The following is a 12,204-nucleotide window of genomic DNA, read 5'->3' on the forward strand; positions in this document are numbered from 1 at the left end:
TTTGATGCTGTCCGTACTGTTGATGGTGTCCATCCGCTTTAGTGTGCGGAGGGCAGTTTGCAGGCGCAGGGCATAGTCACGAAAACTGTCCATAGGCCGTTGCCGGCATTGGTAAAACTGCATCCGCAACTCGGCTTCAGTACGGGTCTCAAAGGCAGTGTGCAGCTTCTCAAAGAAGGTGGCTACAGAGGACCGGTCCCCCTCGGCCCAGGTCTCCGCTTCCTGCTCAGCCTCGCTGGTTAGCTGCCCTAGCACTAGCGCTGCACGTTGCTTATCAGTCAGGGGGTACAGTTCTAGTAGCGGACTAAGCTTCTTCCGGAAGACCTGCAAGGCGTCAGGTTTCCCATCGTACTGCGGCAGCCAGGCAGCCCCGGGCACATAGGGCAAGGAGAACGGCATCACCTGAGCGAGAGCTGGGGCCGCGGCGCCCCCCCGCCAGCGCGGCCGGGACCTGGGCGGGCCCGTTCCCATCGACGGGTGCCGCTGCGGCTGCGGCCGCTGCTCCTCCAGCGGCTCCGTCGGGCGCAGACATCTTGTTTCCGTCCCCCTTAGTCTCTTTCCGGCTCCTCCTCTACAGGGACGGGGTTTAGGCCTTCGCGCCTCCACTGCTCGAGGAGACGCTCGAGCGGGAATGTTTCGCGCCCAAGATGGTGGCTTCTCCAAATTTTCGGCCGGACACCTCCGGCGGTCACAAGGCGCACCTCTACCAGATGGCAGAGCGGTAAGATCCTGTTCGTGACGCTAAGTTGTCGCGGGCGGAGGAGGTGCGCTGCGCTCACCCACTGTTCAGGTCCGGCTGCTGCTGCTACTGCTGCTCGGTGGTGGCTCGAGCGGTGGGCCGGATCCCGGGGCCTCGAGCGGCGCTCCTCGCCCGTGAGTGAAAAGGGGGGTTGATTGTGGGGATTCGATATTGTCCGTGACGCCACCCACGGTTGTGGTGAGGTTGTGACACCACCGCTGCTCTGGACGGGGATCCCGGGAGCGATGACAGGGAGCAGCTTGGATGTTGATTCTCCCCTCCGTGGGTAGGGGGTTGGTTGTCCTGGGGCCCGATGAGGGGTAGGGGATGGAGGGCAGGCGGGTTACGGGGCCTGGTGAGGTGCAGGGTCACGGGGGCAGCGATGTGCCGCACGGCACGGTGGTACTCACTCAGCCAATGATGAAGACACAGTTCTTGGTAAAACACACGGCTAGATGGACGGGTCCCACAGACGGCTGCGGTGTTTTCGGCTCCCGGCAGGTTGATGGTGACTGCCTTTTCCTGCACCTGTGTACTGTTTGGTTCCAATGGGTTCCCACCGGTAACCTGCTCCCCAGCTTTGATATGGGCTGGAGGAGCCCATTTTGCCCGCAGGCTCTGGCCCTGGGAATGGTAGCCTTGGCAGTGGCTGTATTTCCCTCTCTCGGTTGGACTGTTGCCTTCTGTCGGGACTTGGCTGCTGGGAAACCCAGGAGGTTCCCTTCGCTAACGGATTTGACAAATTCACGGCGACTCCTAGCCTTGTCAGGGTCCGTAAGCCCCTGCCGGATGGTGCTGGCTTCTCTTTGCATACCGGTCCGGTACCGCCGGGCCACCGCCCGTCCACGGTCCTTACGGCTAGCTGCAATAGGCCACTCCTGCAGACGGTTACCACCGTCTGCCAACCTTGCTGCTCCGTCCGGGCCACACACCCGGACCGACTTCAGTCTGCTCTACTAGCACTTCACTTGCTCTCATTTTCTCCTCCAAAGCTTAACTGACTGTTTTCCCGCCTCCAGGACTGTGAACTCCTTGGTGGGCGGAGACCAACCGCCTGGCTCCACCCCCTGGTGTGGACATCAGCCCCTGTAGGAAGGCAACAAGGGTTTTTGTTTGACTTTGGTGTGCCTGACCGGGAGTGTGGGGTGTGTTGGTGTTGTTTTGTGATGACCTGGCTTGCCCAGGGCACCACAGTTACATTATACAATGAATTGATTGGCCATGCGTCCCTCCACCCCTGAAAGGCCTTTTTGTGCAAGAAACAAACACTGCATAAAATATACATGGAGAAAACACTGGAATAGCCGCGTTTGCTGATACTATGCGCTCCTGTCACCCATGTAGCATGCCAGGTGATGCAGATTTGTCTTGATCTGACCAGGCATATAAACCCAGCACCCTGCACTTTATTTCCACGGTCCCCCGAGGAAGCGGTAACCCGCAAAACACGTGTAGGGACTTTCCTTCCCCACACCTACCCTGGCCTTGGTTACTACTTGGTAAGCTCTGGATATGGTGGTATTGCTCATATAATGTGATGTACCATGACATTGGATTTAGGTTTCCCCCCCCCCCAGTTTGGTCCCTATTTGACTATTAGTAACATCCCTGTTGGGAGGCACTGTGGGGTTACCATCTGGGTGAATGTCCTTTGTACTTTGTAATATACAGTGTGTCCACCCATATCATAGCATTTCTGTATGCAAGGTGTCGATTCGTATTGAATTGATGATACCCTACAACTTTGTAATTCACTTTTTTTCTCTATCTCGTTCCGTTTTCGAAATAAAAATGCTAACTCCGTTGTTTTCCACCAGGTGGCGCTATAGGTGGTTTCATTGCGTAGCGCTTGGCTACTTTGCTATTCCTAGACATGACTTCTATGCCTATAGCTGCCGCTGTTCTCAAGTTAATGACGGTGGACAGGATATGGGTGGACACACTATATATTCACTTGCTGGCAATAACATACCTGAGCTCTATATGGCTGTACTATCTGGGTAGATGTGTGGAGCTCTTTCATCCTCATCTGTCGTTTTTCCTGGTTATTTATTATATTTATTACATGTATTTTCCATCTCCCTGCACCTTTTTTGATATTTATTAAAAACATATTCTTTCTATACCTTGATACCAGTGCTTTTTTCCAATCAATTCTGATTTGGAGATGTGATGTTTTTTGGGCAAATATAAAGACTTTTTCGTTCTCTGTTTGCATATTCAGTACAGCACCAAAAGTTTGGACACACCTTCTCATCTCTAGAACAACTGTTAAGAGGAAACGTTGTGCAGCAGGCCTTCATGGTAAAATAGCTGCTAGGAAACCACTGCTAAGGACAGGCAACAAGCAGAAAGACTTGTTTGGGCTAAAGAACACAAGGGATGGACATTAGACCAGTGGAAATCTGTGGTTTGGTCTGATGAGTCCAAATTTGAGATCTTTGGATCCAACCACCGTGTCTTTGTAGAAAAGGTGAACGGACGGACTCTACATGGCTGGTTCCCACTATGAAGCATGGAGGAGGAGGTGTGATGGTGTGGGAGTGTTTTGCTGGTGACACTGTTGGGGATTTATTCAAAATTGAAGGCATACTGAACCAGCATGCCTACCACAGCATCTTGCAGCGGCGTGCTATTCCATCCGGTTTGCGTTTAGTTGGACCATCATTTATTTTTCAACAGGACAATGACCCTAAACACACCTCCTGGCAGTGTAAGGGCTATTTGACTAAGAAGGAGAGTGATGGGGTGCTACGCCAGATGACCTGTTCTCCACACTCACCAGACCTGAACCCAATCGAGATGGTTTGGGATGAGCTGGACCGCAGAGTGAAGGCAAAAGGGCCAACAAGTGCTACGCATCTCTGGGAACTCCTTCAAGACTGTTGGAAAACCATTTCCGGTGACTACGTCTTGAAGCTCGCCAAGAGTGTGCAAAGTAGTAATGAAAGCAAAAGGTGGCTACTTTGAAGAACATAGAATATAAGACATATTTTCAGTTGTTTCACACTTTTTTAAGTATTTCATTCCACATGTTTTAATTCATAGTTTTGATGCCTTCAATGTCAATCTACAATTTTCAGAGTCCTGAAAATAAAGAAAACTCTTTGGATGAGAAGGTGTGTCCAAACTTTTGGTTTGTACGGTATAATGAAGTACTAGACAAAATATAATATTCATCCACACTTATGTGATATCGGATCCCTTCCAATGGCTAAAGTGATGCTAGGCTCTCCTGTGCATTGCCTCTATAACACCACGTAGGATGTCGTTCCCCTCTTCCTGTTTCCTTGGGAGTTACGATCATGTGTTCCCAGCAGGCCAATTAAAACAGAAGCTCAGCCTGCATTCCAGCCTGACACGCACGCCGATATTCGCCCCGTCATGTGACCGTTGACCGCAGTGAAAATACTGAGAGATAAAGTCCCCAATGCTCCGGAATGGGGGGCGATTACCAAATCTGCATATGTGGGGGTGTTTAGTCCTCCATATAACAATATGTAAGATGGAATATGCATGTAGATTTACACATATGAGTCTTATACATTGCGATACACAAATAATTTGACTGGACATGTGTGATGCCCTGGACTAGCCAGGTTGTCAGACACAACATCACCACCCCCTTCCTGGATAGGTCACACCAGTCACACATCAAAATCCTTGTTGCAACCCTCCAGGGTTGATGTCCACACTAGGTGGGGTGGAGCCAGGTGGTTGACCCTGCCCTCCGAGGAGTTCACAGGCCTGGAGGCGGGAAAAACACAGTTAGTCAGTGAGGAGTCCAGTTGTGGACAGTAGAGAGTGAGGAGTGAAACTGTTGGTGTCTGGGTTGGAGCCCAGGCACTTCCAGCAAGGTCGGCAGACGGTGGTGGCCGTCTGCAGGAGTTGGTGACAGTCAGCGGAACCGTAGGACCGGGGTCGGATGGTGGCCCGCCGGGTACCGAACCGGGGAGCCGATTGGAGCCAAGCACCAGGCAGGGTACTCAGACCCCGACTAGGCTAGAAGCCGCCCTTTAGTCAAATTTGCTGATTGCGGTCTGGACCTCAGGGGTTCATTCTCAACCAAGACCCGATTGAAGGCAACAGCCCAACCATTCCGGATAAGTGCCACCGCCAAGGGCCAGAGATCCACAGGGCCAGCGTCTGCGGCCAACGGGCTCCTCCGACACGTATACGCCGGGGAGCGGACTACCGGTGCCCAGGCATTGGAGTCAAGATGCAAAACACAGATGCAGGGAAACGACAGCCACCATCAACCCATCCAGGGAGAACACTGCAGCTGGCTGCGGACCCCGTCCATCCAGCCGTATGGTTTACCAGAGACTCTGTCAATCTGTGTCTGAGTGAGTACACCTGTGCCATCCGGCACCGCGCTGCGCCGCACCGCAACACTGCACCCTGCAAACCCCTGCTAAGGAACTCCCTCTCCCTGCCACCGGGCCTCGGGACCAACAGCCCCTACCCACGGAGTGGTCAACACCTAGCTGCTCCCCGTCATCGCTCCCAGGAGACCCGTCACCAGCAGCGGTGATGCCCACCATCACCACAACCCGTGAGTGGCGTCACAAACTCTATATATCCCACAAATCCAACTCCCCTTTTCACTCGTGGGTGAGGAGCGCTGCTCGAGCCCCGGGTCCGGCCCACTCGAACCACCAAGAAGAAGGCACCGGATCCGAGCGCAATCTTCCCCGAGCAGCCCCCGCGACGGGGAACCCGCCCCCGACACATGCACATCCACATACAGTGCCTACAAGTAGTATTCAACCCCCTGCAGATTTAGCAGGTTTGATAAGATGCAAATAAGTTAGAGCCTGCAAACTTCAAACAGGAGCAGGATTTATTAACAGATGCATAAATCTTACAAACCAACAAGTTATGTTGCTCAGTTAAATTTTAATAAATTTTCAACATAAAAGTGTGGGCAATTATTATTCAACCCCTAGGTTTAATATTTTGTGGAATAACCCTTGTTTGCAATTACAGCTAATAATCGTTTTATAAGACCTGATCAGGCCGGCACAGGTCTCTGGAGTTATCTTGGCCCACTCCTCCATGCAGATCTTCTCCAAGTTATCTAGGTTCTTTGGGTGTCTCATGTGGACTTTAATCTTGAGCTCCTTCCACAAGTTTTCAATTGGGTTAAGGTCAGGAGACTGACTAGGCCACTGCAACACCTTGATTTTTTCCCTCTTGAACCAGGCCTTGGTTTTCTTGGCTGTGTGCTTTGGGTCGTTGTCTTGTTGGAAGATGAAATGACGACCCATCTTAAGATCCTTGATGGAGGAGCGGAGGTTCTTGGCCAAAATCTCCAGGTAGGCCGTGCTATCCATCTTCCCATGGATGCGGACCAGATGTCCAAGCCCCTTGGCTGAGAAACAGCCCCACAGCATGATGCTGCCACCACCATGCTTGACTGTAGGGATGGTATTCTTGGGGTCGTATGCAGTGCCATCCAGTCTCCAAACGTCACGTGTGTGGTTGGCACCAAAGATCTCGATCTTGGTCTCATCAGACCAGAGAACCTTGAACCAGTCTGTCTCAGAGTCCTCCAAGTGATCATGAGCGAACTGTAGACGAGCCTTGACATGACGCTTTGAAAGTAAAGGTACCTTACGGGCTTGTCTGGAATGGAGACCATTGCGGTGGAGTACGTTACTTATGGTATTAACTGAAACCAATGTCCCCACTGCCATGAGATCTTCCCGGAGCTCCTTCCTTGTTGTCCTTGGGTTAGCCTTGACTCTTCGGACAAGCCTGGCCTCGGCACGGGTGGAAACTTTCAAAGGCTGTCCAGGCCGTGGAAGGCTAACAGTAGTTCCATAAGCCTTCCACTTCCGGATGATGCTCCCAACAGTGGAGACAGGTAGGCCCAACTCCTTGGAAAGAGTTTTGTACCCCTTGCCAGCCTTGTGACCCTCCACGATCTTGTCTCTGATGGCCTTGGAATGCTCCTTTGTCTTTCCCATGTTGACCAAGTATGAGTGCTGTTCACAAGTTTGGGGAGGGTCTTAATTAGTCAGAAAAGGCTGGAAAAAGAGATAATTAATCCAAACATGTGAATCTCATTGTTCTTTGTGCCTGAAATACTTCTTAATACTTTAGGGGAACCAAACAGAATTCTTGTGTTTTGAGGGGTTGAATAATAAATGACCCTCTGAATAAACTTTTCACAATTTAAAAAAAAAATAAAAAAAGAAATAACATTCTTTTTTGCTGCAGTGCATTTCACACTTCCAGGCTGATCTACAGTCCAAATGTCACAATGCCAAGTTAATTCCGAATGTGTAAACCTGCTAAATCTGCAGGGGGTTGAATACTACTTGTAGGAACTGTATGTGAATATGCATAGTCCTGTATATGGCAATATATACGATGTAAAAAACCTTTATTAGGCATAGTGGAGTATACAATGTAAAAACACCTTTACTAGGGATAGTGAAGTATAATCGGCATATATGGAGAAAATAGAATGGATTCTACGCTGCAGTAAAATCTGCAGTTATAACCAGGATTATATATGTACCATTCAGGTGATGCAACATATTAATCCAATATATCTGGGAGCAATTCAAATCACAAATATCAATTATCCATATGGATCAATGGGGTAAAGGATGGACAGGTTAATAAACCGGGGCAGATTTCTCATCAAATACTAAAGACAGTAGACCTATGCTGGGTAGCTCAAACAGATTACCAGAAAGTTATGGTGAAATCACAGAAAACAGCCAAAATTAAGCAGCTCGTTAAGCCCATCCGGTCTTACTGTTTTTAATCTACGAATCCACCTCGCCTCTTTTTACAACAAGAGGCTATCCCAGTGCCACCCCCCCTCGTCTGCGAGTTCACAACTTCAATCATGTTGAATTTACAAACCTTTATGTCACCCCCGTGTACCAGCCTGAAGTGACGTGAGATTGGGGTGTCCCTTTCATTCCTGATGTCTCCCAGGTGTTCCCCAATTCTCTTCCTAAATTCTCTTCTCGTCTTCCCTATATATTCCAAGTTGCAAATACATTTAAACTATAGATGACGCCTACGGTCTTACAATTTGTAAAATGCCTAATTTCATAGGTACACCCAGTCACTGCACTCTGAAAGCTATTGCCCGTCTGTATGTGCTCACAGTACGAACATCTCCCACATCTGAATGTGCCTTAACTCCTATTATCCAGCCATGATTTCCCTTTCACTAGTTTGCATTCACTGTGTATAAGCTGGTCCTTCAGGGATCTACCTTTTTTATATTTTAGGCTATGTGCCCACGTGTGTGCACTCTGCACAGCAGCGTAACGTCACTGCATGTGCGCTTCAGAGCGCAGCTGAAAAGCTACCTTCTAAAGCTTCGGTGACTGCAGAATTTGTGCGCTCTGGATGCTGCCTCTGCCATAGACAGAGCGGGGGCTGCATGCAAAGCGCACGAAAGAAGTGACATGTCACTTCTTAGAACACAGCGATTTGGCAGCAGCCGAATCACTGCGTTCTAATACGCCACGTGGGCATGGATTAGGCACAATCTTCATAGATTGTGCTGGGGACGCAGGACGCATGCAGTTACGTTGCGGTGCAGATCGCAGCGTAACTGCATGAAAATACACCACGTGGGCACATAGCCTTACAGTGTGGCTCCCCTGAGCCTTCAGTCGCACAGAGTATTGCACCCAACATTGGGTGTAATGCTAAATCCGGTTCCTGAGGAGGTCAGTCCCAGTTTCACCACATTACACACTCAATACACATCAGGTTGCCCTGTTCCCACTGGGGACAGGGCTAGGGTCGGATAATCAAGGGGTCGCCGACAGAGGAAGCATTTACAGGATGCCCTCAACAGGGGCCCCAGTCCCACTAGCTTAGGACCTGGGAGGGAGGAGGAGCAGCTAGCAGGGGGAATCAGGAGCCAACACAACAGTTAGAGAGTTCTCCAGTAGGTGAACAGCAGAGCAGTCGCATCTACAGGTACTCCGATGGGAAGGAGAGGTTCACAATGCTTGCCGCGTGGAGAGGGATCTCTGCTCCCCATAGAACCGACGCCATACAGGGCAACAGGACCCTAGGGAAGATCATACTTCACGTTGGTTTTCCAGAATCTGCCTGGACGGGGAAAGTTTCAAGCTTCCCTGACCACACAGCGCCCAACAGCACAGTGCCATATAGGATTCGGGTCCTCACTTCAAGCCGGACCCTGTTGTGAATACGTTTTCCAGTTTGGGGCTCCCTCTTGTGGTCAGTGCTGGCGGTGCAGTTGATGTGTGGAATGAAAGCCACACACCTGTGGAGGACTGGCAATCAGGGTCAGATTGGGCTATTTAACTGAGTAGTTTTCTCTTGTTACTTGCTGGTGGTCATTGTCTCATGTGTGTTAAGGACATTCTGTTACCAGCTCTGCTCACTACCAGAACTCCTCTCAGATAAGTGGTCTTTGTACCTCTGCTGTTTGTTTTCCACTTTATTGTTGTTGTTTTTCTGCTTTAATACTAATGCTTGATTCCTATTTTGTCTGTGTGGAGTTCTTGGTGGAATGGGATAATTCCCTGCTGGGAGTGTCTGTATACTTAGCTCCATGATTCTGCAAGGTATTGTGTTTTTCATGCTTGGTATTAATTCAGTCCCTCATCTGTATTAGTGTTTTTGGATCCCAGTAACATCAGAGTGCTAATACTGTGGGGGAGAGGTTGTGTGACCTCAGGATTTTTCCATATCAGAAGTGCTGGTATATATTAGGGTTTTTACAGCTGCAGACAGTTGCTCTTTCCTATCCTTTCCTATAAAGATAGTTTGGACCTCACCTTTGCTGAAATCTGTGTTTTCTAGCTTTGTATTGTGTTTTTCTATATCACCGTAGCCTTTACATGTGGGGGGCTATCTATCTATCTTTAGGGACTGCTCCAAGGCAGATTAGCTTTCTTATATCTCTATCTGTGAAATTATTTCGTTCTCTGGCTTTGTCGAGGCATCCAGGTCATCGTAGGCATGCCCCACGGCTACTTCTTGTTGTGTGTCAAGATTAGGTCTGCAGTCCGTTAAGGTTCCAGCCACTCTGTTACCTTTTGGGATTCCGCATTTTTTGATCCTCCTCGGTCAATGAATCATAACAGGACCCCACATTGGAACCGCGGCGCCTGCAGATGGGGACAAGAGTACATGTCGTGAAACCCAGGGTCCCCTCGTAGCCTCAAGCCAGGAGATCCACAGACAGGCATTACAAGGAGAAACCCACCGAACACCAAACCGGGCTGTTCTCTAAAGGGATTTGGGTTCGACGGAGCCCATCATAGCAAATGACTGGCATTACCTAGGTGAGTAGCATCGTACAAAAGTGAGTAAAACAACCTGGAACCGCAGCCATAGACTATGACCCTTTATTACTCATGGTGCCGCTCCCCGCCGCCATTACTACTTCTCTCATCATTCTCCCTGGGGCCCGCTCTACCATCCCTGGCTGCTACTACCACCTGCCCCGGAGGACAGCGACAGCAGCGGCGGGCCATTCCCTGGCCGCATACTGCAGGTGGCGTCACGACAAACACCTCCCAACTACCCCCAACATCTCGTACACACACGGCTCCGCTCCGTACACACACGGCTCCGCTCCGTACACCTCATACACACACGGCTCCACACACCTCGTACACACACGGCTCTGCTCCGTACACCTCGTACACACACGGCTCTGCTCCGTACACCTCGTACACACACACACACACGGCTCTGATCCATCCACACTGTAAACCCCTCCTGACCCCACACATAAACATCCCCTCATCTAACACTATGACAACCAGCACAGCAGAGTCCTGCATACACTGAGGAGCTGATCATGTGACCCCTGACTCCTCCCCTCCATGTGACATCATCACAGGTCCTGGAAGCACTGAACAGCCAAAAATCATGTTTATTAGAATGTACGGGCTCCTGACAGGTTAGAGGGCGTGGCTGGCTTGGTTGGGGCGTGGCAATGTTTCCTCCCCTCCACTATAACTCCGCCCCCTGCACCCCCCCATCTGGAGCTCTCACCCCCAGACCCCGCTTCTATTATAATTACCTTTGTGCCCATGTGGACTTAGAAAAAGATTATATATTCTGTCTGGAAACCTCTTCCTGCATTTTGAACACGCCCCATCACGTGACAAGTTACGTCATACCTGTCAGGAGCCCATACATTCTAGCATCTACCATTCTGTTTAAAACATCCGGCTGCATGTTGAACACGCCCCTATCACGTGACAGAAATAACTTCTACCTGGAAGGAGCCCATACAGTCTAGCATATATCTAGTGTGCGGCTCTGCAGGTGGAGGTATGTGGAGATTCCCCATTACTGGGGATGAAAATAAAGCTGAAATCACACTTGCGAGTGTAACATCGGTCCGATTCTCATGCTGGAAAGTCGGACTATTTTAGATCACTTTTCATCAGTGTGCTGTCAGTGTGCAATCAGTTTTTACCCTCAGCAGCTGCTACTCATGCACTGTTATGTACAGGAGCATTTACATTATTCTCTGCTGCTTGCTAGAAATCTATTGTGAAAAACGCTTGTTACCAGGATGGTCCGTGTGACATGCGGTTTTTTCACGCACCCATAGACTTGCATTGAAGAGACCTGCTTGAGAAACTCACCAAAACGCAGCGTGCTGCAATTTTTTTCTCAGTCCGATTTGGACTGAGTAAAAAATAGCAGATGGGAGCTGCCTCATTGATTAACATGGGTCCGAGTTCAATGCGAGAATTTCTCGCATTGCACTACTACGAGAAAATCGCAAGTGTGAAGCCAGCCTAATAATAATAATTAATAATAGTAAATCCTCGCTTCCTATTACACTTTATGTAGAACCCGGGACATGAGATAATCCCCGCACAGCAGATGTAGAGGATAATAGAGGATAATGAGGCCGTTATGGGGGGATTTCACCAACATTGTGCAGGGAGTTTGTCCTCCCTATAATGAGGGATATTTCTCATTCCTAAACCTGATATTTGCCTTTAGCAGCGCTCATTAGTGCGATCATACAACATGGCGGTATTATTATATCTCTGTACAATGACAACACTCGATGCCAGATAGCGAGATACCTGCTCTGTGTAACCGGCTACATGTGAGAATCGCTATAAATTGCAACATATAAGGAGTTAAAAATCCAGATTTTGAATCTTTCAATCATCATCATCATGTAATAATAGATCATGGAGAACATCGGTTTATATCTTCTCATTCAGGTCCCTACAATATCGGATCCTGTCAGTGGAGATCTTCTATATCAGAGAATTGTCCTGATTGCCCCATCAAGAATGGATAAGGACAAGGACAAGATGGCGGAGAGGATATTACACCTCACCCTAGAGATCCTCTTCCGGCTTACTGGAGAGGTGAGATTCTGATGATATCACATTACATCATTCTTCTCTATGGGAATAACAGATGGACAGAACTGGAGAGGTGAGGACTCTGGAAATGTCTGTAGT

General features: G+C 49.4%; 1 protein-coding gene across 1 annotated transcript in view; it reads left to right on the forward strand.

The window, feature by feature from the left end:
• LOC142312921 (uncharacterized) overlaps positions 1–12,204 on the forward strand; it is a 77,273-nt gene that overhangs the window by 28,787 nt on the left and 36,282 nt on the right. The gene's annotated exons all lie outside the window — the stretch shown is intronic.

This window comes from Anomaloglossus baeobatrachus, chromosome 5 (assembly GCF_048569485.1).
Source record: "Anomaloglossus baeobatrachus isolate aAnoBae1 chromosome 5, aAnoBae1.hap1, whole genome shotgun sequence".
NCBI lineage: Eukaryota > Metazoa > Chordata > Amphibia > Anura > Aromobatidae > Anomaloglossus > Anomaloglossus baeobatrachus.